An 8132-nucleotide genomic window follows, 5' to 3' on the forward strand; every position below is an offset into this window, starting at 1 on the left:
CTTGAAATTAGACAAATACACTTGGTAAGATTTTGAGTTTTTGCAGTGTAGTTTTTATTCTTCTGAATCTAACCAAATCGTTTATTGCTGTAACCTGTCAAAAAGCTGAAATCATGGCTGGTAAGCACACCACAAACACATATTATATACCAGCAACATTGTCCACAACATCACAACCTTGACTTATTTAGCCCGACAGCAGGAGCGTGGTGGGTCTTGTTAGTAGCGTGAGGGACCCTGAACAGGTCAAAGTAACGTCACGCACCATCCAGAGCGCCCTCCATGTCTGCTGATTGCACCCTGACAGCTCGAATGGAAGATGAAGTGAGGCGTGTCCGGGGATCTCTGCAAGCGGGCAGAGATTGTAAATAATTTAAAAATAAAGTACATGGTGCATGACTCTGTCCTGCCTCAGTTCTTTTCAATCTTTTGTGCCATTCATGGTGTGGAACACGATGGACGTTTGCTTTGGTTCTGAAGTACTAAATATTGATAAAGTCAGGTTTTTTTTAAGTTTTGTCAGTCCAGGCTGACCTGATTCTTGTCTACACAAATCAATAAAAGTAATTATACGAACAGATGTTGAATAATACTTTGCTGGTATCTCATTCTTAAGAAGCCTCTTTTGAAGCCTTTTGAATATAAAAAGTCATTTAACCATTGCAAGTCTTTAATATTTTTAATGCTCAAAAACAACCAGTTGTATCAAAGAAGAAAAAGTCTGTAAAGTTTTAGAAACATCTGTCCCTGCTTCTGAAATCACATCAAGCACAAACCATAAAAAGCTGCAGAGGAACCACAAGAAAGCGTCCAATCAATCAGAAAGCAGCCCATTAAACAATATCCATTCAGCACAGCGGTGTCATGCATTACTGCCGGTCCACAAACAAGCTAAAAACAATGAATTTATAATGCCAGCGGGGTGTTTAACAAGCTTCGGCCAATCTCTGCAGCTCATCACAAACAGGATCAATAGGAAGAAGCGACAGCGTTCCCTAATCAAAGTCTGCACTGTTCCTCACAAGAATAATAACCCGTATGGAGGAGGGAATACGCTGCAAACACAATAACTCATTAATTTATTACACCCCCGAGTCCAGATCGTTACTCAGTCTGTCCGTCAGGATTCAGGAAGCATCCTTAACCTCGCCCCAAAAAATAGGAACGTAATACTAATAAAATCAAAGAGCGGTGGGATTTATTAGGAGGTAAAAGCCAGAAAGAGCTGTCCTTTAAATACACTACAGGTGACTCATTAGTGCACAGGAACACTGTACGAACAGGATGGAAAATATGACGACTACTAAGTCTGAGACGTGTTTTTGAGTAACGGAGATAAAAAACAAACGTGACTACAAAAGAATGGAGTGGAAATAAGTTGCAATACACAGTACAGGCAAAATAAATACAAACGAGAATAATAACTTATAAAGAGCCAGTTTAAGGAGACGGTAATGAGCGTGAGAAAAGAGGATCTATGTTTCTTAGTAAAGAGCGTTTAAAAGTTGACTTCAAATGGCAGGGGAGAGAGAGGCAGGGCGATAAAAATCGACGTGGGTCAGATTGTGAGGGTGTTGTAAACCTCCAGGGCCAACCAGGAAAGAGACGATTAACGGGACTCTGGAGCCAATTAGCACTGCAAGACTCACACGCGACACCATTAAAAAATAAAGAAATAAAAGATCTGCTATAAGTACGATGACAATTTTATACCCAATGATTGTATTGGGGTTTTTTTTAAGAGAAGAGAGAAACAGCACCTCTAACAACAGTGATCCTTGATGCAGCATTAAAGCTTGTTTGGAACAGCACGGCCTGTTTTGTTTTCAAAAATGCTCGTACAGGATTCCAGGATGTCTCAGATTTATTGAGTCTGTTATCGCTCAGAAGTCTCAGACTCTCCAAATGCGATGTATTCATCATTTCTCCAAAGCTCAAATGTTGGTGCTGAGCCTTTTTATTTCCACTGCTGTAGGATTAACTTTTTAGCAATTACCATTCCAAGCAGGAACGCAATCTGTTCGCGGTTCCTCGCAGACGCCAAAGAGCTAGTCTTTCCGAGTAACAATGAAAACCTACTACGGCAGTTTCTACTATGTCATTTCGAGGTGGAATTAATGGTTCTTTATCTGTTTCTGCAGGTTTTTAGCCACGCACTGTAAAAGATTTTCGATTTGCGTCCAGTTCTCCAAAGCAACGTCTGCGCATAACCCAATCTCAGTAAGTATGTAGAATAGAGTAGAATAGTAAAGGGAACCACAGTAGAGTTCACCACAAACAGGAAAAAACATGAAAGAAAACACCTAAGAGACAAGCACAGAGAATGGACTCCTAGCTGAGAGCTGTCATTGTTTCTAACACAACAAAGACGTTCTCTGTGTTACTTCTATGTTCCTGAAAGCAGAGGCTAAGCTGGAGGGCCGACAGCTCCATCCACATACTTTGACACTTCCTCCTGGATCACGGCACGCAGCTCTGTGCCGCTGCCTGTGTGACTGTGTTTTTCTCCCTCCCTGCCTAATGGTCGTGCTGTTAACAGTCTTCTAGCACTGCTTTATCTCAGTACACTGACTTTCGGATTAGACAAGAACATCACATATTTTTCAAATCGCTCCCTGTTGTACCAAGATTTCTTATTTCATATTTTGGTCTGTTCATTTTATTTCTCTCTTAGGGGTGTGTATTTTTTTGTTGTCCTAGAACAGAAGCAGCATGTATGTTAGACAACCCTGATGAGGATGATTGGAAGAGAACGATTGGATAGATCAAGTTATTCACCCAGCATGGTCACAGAATACAATCAGAACAATGTGTGAAAGTGATAACTCGAGTTTATGTTGCAACTGAGTCATTCCGTAAAAGGACTAGATGTTATAATCCCTGATAATGCGCCTGATAAGATCAAGACAAAAACATGATACCATAGAGCACTCCATCCAGACATAGAAACAAAATAGCAAGAAATGTTTAATGTCAAGGGCCTCTTGGATCAGAAATGTTGGAGGACACTTAAACGTGACAGTGGTCCCACTGCAGCAAAGATTCGTGATTTCCATGACAACTTGATTATCAAGGCTGAGATGATTGGCTTGTTACTCATGATACCAGCAGAAAGTTGAGTCATTTAAACCTGTAAAAAAAACAAAAAAAAACTTGTGCCCATAGCCATATTTATGGTGTTTTGGAATGTCTCCATTAAACATACTAAAACAAAATATATGACTCAGCTCATTTTGAGAGGGTTGGATGGGAACTGTAATTCACCGAGGGGTGTGTGTGTGTGTTGGGGGGGGGGGGGTATAAGTGTTGAAATAGTGAAAAATAAATCTACTAAATGCTTGCATTCATTGCAATTAGTAACCTCAGTCATACTAAACACCCCTTTGTTATGAAAATGCTGTGAATAATAGATGAGGGAGGCCCCGTTCCTGGGGTTGCCTAAGGCCCGTGAATCACTAAATGCACCCCTGTTGACTGTAGATTTACATACGAGCTCTCTGTGAAGCCCCACTTCAAATTTAAATCAGCCTGCGTGGCATCACAAAAGCTTTTCACAGTGAACGGCAAGAAGCAACTTTACAACAGAGAGCGCGGGGTTAACGGAGCGCCCGGAGCCGGAGATACAATATTCGGGGAAACGTTACATAAGTATTACAATCATTTTCTCGTCACGGTCGAACGACTTTCCGTTAGGATTGTCCATGCGCGTTAATGTGCTCGTGGCGTGTGTGAAGCCCATATGTGCTTGCTGTGAGCGCGCGAGCCGCCGCACAGCGTTCTCCGCGCGTCACGAACACACGCGCAGAGAGAGAGTGAGAGTGAGAGAGAGGCAAACGCCTCTCGTTATGTAGCACGAGGAGTCGCTCGCGAGGACCATCCTCTTGACAGACAGCAGATCTGCAGCCTCACTGACTGCTTCACCTGAACAAGCTCCAAACAGTGCCGAAGAGAGCCAAGAGTGAAGGCGAGCAGGAGGAGCGGGAGGTCCTCCAATAAACCGAACAAATAAATTTAAAATAAAATAACGGAAAAAGAAGAAAGAAGGAGGAGAGGGGACAGGAGGCAGCCGGCTGGCCGGGACACGCAGTCCGCCTGAGGGGAGAAATCACCGCTACCACCGTCACATCACATCACAGCTCCGGAGATAACAAAGGTCGGTAACGGTGTAATAGCAGCATCCCTATCCTTACATGGCGGCGTTAATCCCCGTAGTAGCGCAGCAGTGGACGTGTCTGATGTGCTGTTTAAAAGGGAAAAAGGGGGGTCGATGTGTCACAAGCGGACATTTGTAGACGATCATGTTTGTTTCTATTGTGCCAATGTTCCGTTTCTCTCTCTCTGTGATCCTCACCGCTCCTCTGTGGGGACAATTACGCACCAATAGCTGCGCCAAAAGCGGATTTATGGCCACCCCCCCGCGCTGACACGTTTTCCTCAAAAAAAAAAAAAAAAAAAAAAAGGTGTTCAGAGCCAACATGTGTATCATTTGGAAATGAGCCGCGGAGTGATTTCACTCCGGCACGACCCCTCAAAGCTATCCAGGCGTGCTGGTGCTGTTGTCGATCCAGCGGCGGAGAAGAACGAAGTTCTCACATACAAAGAGCTGAAGTGAAGCTGAGTGTTAAAAGCAATGAAGAGGGGACACGGTAACCACCGTCCGTGCTTTTCATGCCGTTTTTAACCTTTTGAAGTTTTCTTTTCTTTTTTCCCTCCCGGTTATCGCGTTCCCGCTAAACTCACTCGCTGCTCTAACCCGGTTTTCCAGGTTAACAGATTTTTTTTTCAACTGGTTAGATTTGCTTACATTTTACGCTCTCCAGATGTTGCAGATTTGTCCATTTTTTGAATAGATTAGATCACAGACCTGGCGGAAAAAAGGAATTAACATCGTCTTAAGTGTATACATGTGCATATAGGTGCTGATAGTATCTTCAAATAGCAACGCGAACTATGCTGATGACAAATATTTTCACATTCAGCTTTTTGTTCGAGCAAATTAATGTGCCAGTTAAGCGGGAAGCTGTGTTAGACTGTGGAAGAAACTGGTGACAGGTAGCAGGTGTTGATGTTTCCTGCTCATCTCGAGTCTGATGAGTTTCTTTGTGGTTTTAGGAGGAAAATATCGGCTTGTGATTTCATGTCAGTGGACACACAGGTGCCAGTATTTTGCATCGTCATATGAAGATAACTACAACATGTATTTGCATGAACTGGACATGGAAACCTTCTTTTTCCACAGAGGTCTTTATTTTAGTCAAATCATATGGAATACTTGCAAAAAGGCAAAAACCAAAGCTGTAAATGATTTGTATATATATTTGTATAATACCCCTTTTCTCCTCGGCCGGCTGACAGACCAGGAAAAGCACAAGCACAGTAAAACAGACCTGTTGTACTGCATACTTTGTGCATTGCCTCCATCTGGCAACAGAGCTCACTGCACTCAGCGGTGCGAACAGCGCTAGCTGCGCTGGACCATAAACCCAGCTTTAACCTGGAAAACCGGTCTGCTTGTCGACTGGTCGACATTGGGCAGATGCTTTCGTCATCCGCTGCCAGCGACGTGCAGTCAGGATTTTGGAGAATTGCACGATAGCGCGTCCTGTCCGAGCTGAGACACTATCGGACACATTAGCCTAAAACCAGCTATACACCGGGATGGAATCGGTGTATTTATCGCGATCTTTTCTGCCAGCGCCTCAAAGCTTGTCGGGATGATTGATTTCTCCTGCTCAGTCAGATTAAGAGAGTGTCAACACCTGTGCCGGGAAATTAATTAAACTTCACGCGGAGATTAACCGCGCGGGATTATCAGTGTGAACTCTTTCGTACACCCGGAGGAGAGGAGGGCAACTGTTAATGACAGACTATTTATACCTTTATTGAATCTAGCATGATGGCAGAGTGATTCCAGCTGTTGCTGGAGCCTGTTCAATATTTTCCGTAACACAGATTTGCTTCTGTTCCATTAGTTGATTAGTTTGTTGTTGGCTGAAGTTTTTCAGTCTGCTGCATCACTTACAGAGGTTTGTATTTGCCTTGTTGGAAGGAAATGCGCATTGTTGTCACTGTTGGTTCTTTAAGTGGCTCTTTACACACACACACACACACACACACACACACACACACACACACACACACACACACACACACACACACAAAATGCACTTTGGTTACATGTTAATGGGGTACTTCATTAATCTGACAGCTGACAGAAAATTATGGGCCACACTCAAAGCAAGTCAGTCCCTGCAGAAATCATTTACTTGGGTGTGGGAATAGAATAAAAAAGATTTAAAATAAACATGAAGAGTATCAGAGGAGGTGTCCCTATTTCAGCTCAGTCACTCAGTGAAATAGCTGTCACATCTAATGAATAATTCAAGTCATTTAGTAAGCTTAAAATGGAAAAAAAAAAACATTTGCAGGCTCCAGCTTGTCAAAATAAGAATTTGCCCCCACACCATTTTTTTTATTTGGTGCTTGTTTTTGACTTTTGGTCAGACAAAACAAGACATTTTAAAGCCATCAAATACTCCAGGAAGCTAGAATGGTGTTTCCCCCCTTTCCCCCATCAAGTAAAGCAAATAACCGTGGGACTCCTTTGTAAATGTCTCACAAAACAGAAATAATTCCCACATTTTCTGGGTTTTTGTGTCTTTTTAAGCGGCTTTGACAGCAGGTGGATGGACGGCCCACGTAAAATACTGAGAAATCTCATCAATCCTCATGCCGGTCCACTGCTGCTCCTTTTTGATCAGTGCGTCTACCTGCCTCCCCTCTGTCCGTCTGTCTCTCGCCTCCTCGTCTGTCTTCGGGAAGTAGGTTAGTGAGAAAGGAGGCGAGGTGACTTAATAAACCCCATCTCGCGGCAGGTCATTTACAAGCACGGACCTAAAAAGGTTCCTGACTTTCTTTCTTTCTTTTTTCTTCTCTCTGGTGTGCCCACAAGAAAGGCACAAGACCGAGTGATGAATGTGCACTCTGTTGGGAGAACAGCGATGCAGGGAATAACAATGGAGGTGAGGCGAGGTGGTGTTGATGGAGGGGGCAGGGAGGGATAGAACAGCGACACACTTATGAATAAACGCTCACACACTAACGCGCGGGCCACACCGGCCCTCTACAAAAAAACGCGAAGATAAAGTGCGCTGACTAAGATTCACTGCACGGCTGTGTTAAAGCTCATCACAAAAGTCTTTTTAGATGGAGGGTGCCCTTTAAAGGCTCTGAGAAAGGAGTTTATTTATACTGTAGCAGACTATGATATACTGCTCTGTGTCTGGCTGCTGCACAGTGTCCCTGAAAATGGTCGTTCTTAGGCCCCGAGCCAGAAAAGGAGAAGTCTTTGTTTACTGGTTCCCGGGAGGCGGAAAGAGTCAGACATGCTGGTATGTAGCATAAATTCCTCCATTTGTGTGAGATAGGAGTTTCTAAAAGAAAGGGAGGAAAATAACCTGCAGAAGTAGGACGTGGAGTGTCTGCATACAGTATAATGCAGTTATTTTTTATTCAAATTTAACTCTGAGTGACAGAAATGCCTGCATGTACCCCGTCAAGCCAACAAAGATGACATTCTGGTGATGGGGAGAGGTGAAAAGGAGCCAGATGGTGATTTTAGGGTGAGTGGGTTTTTCAGAAAATGCAACAGTATCAGCAAAGCTTTGAAGGAAGAGGAACGGTTAAGCATCGCAGAGCTCACACACTTGCACACACAGAGAAAAAAAAGGGGCAGAGAAAATCATACAGGAGGACAGATGGTGAGCGTTGTCTTTTTTTTCTTCTCTGTGCAGTTGGTATTGACAGGGAAGGGCTTTACGGGCACGCAGGTTTCAGGGGTGCAGGAGGATGCGGTGCTCACTCAGGTCTTCTTAATGTGCGTAAGCGGAGGTCATGACTGTGGTTTAAGACCGACTGTGAGCCTGAGTGATTAGAGCGCATGTGATTAAAAATTTACTTGTGGGCATCTCGGCTCACCGCGGAGAACTGAGGGAGTGTGTGTGCGTGCGCTGATTTAGCGATGTGTGGATGTTGGCCTGAGCGAGATTAATGCTCCATGTTAACAAACCTCTTGGTTTGACCCTGGCCAGCAGACAGACACACACACACACACACACACACACACACACACA

General features: G+C 43.8%; 1 protein-coding gene across 1 annotated transcript in view; it reads left to right on the forward strand.

Moving 5' to 3' along the window:
- The first annotated feature begins 4039 nt into the window (after positions 1-4039).
- Positions 4040-8132, forward strand: part of gal3st3 (galactose-3-O-sulfotransferase 3) — a 50630-nt gene continuing 46537 nt past the window's right edge. Inside the window, exon 1 of the mRNA XM_005751979.1 lies at positions 4040-4153. The gene's annotated coding sequence lies outside the window, so the exon portion shown is untranslated. The remainder of the gene's footprint in view (positions 4154-8132) is intronic.

The sequence above is a fragment of the Pundamilia nyererei genome, unplaced genomic scaffold (assembly GCF_000239375.1).
Source record: "Pundamilia nyererei isolate P.nyererei 1_Seehausen unplaced genomic scaffold, PunNye1.0 scaffold00336, whole genome shotgun sequence".
Classification (NCBI taxonomy): Eukaryota; Metazoa; Chordata; class Actinopteri; order Cichliformes; family Cichlidae; genus Pundamilia; species Pundamilia nyererei.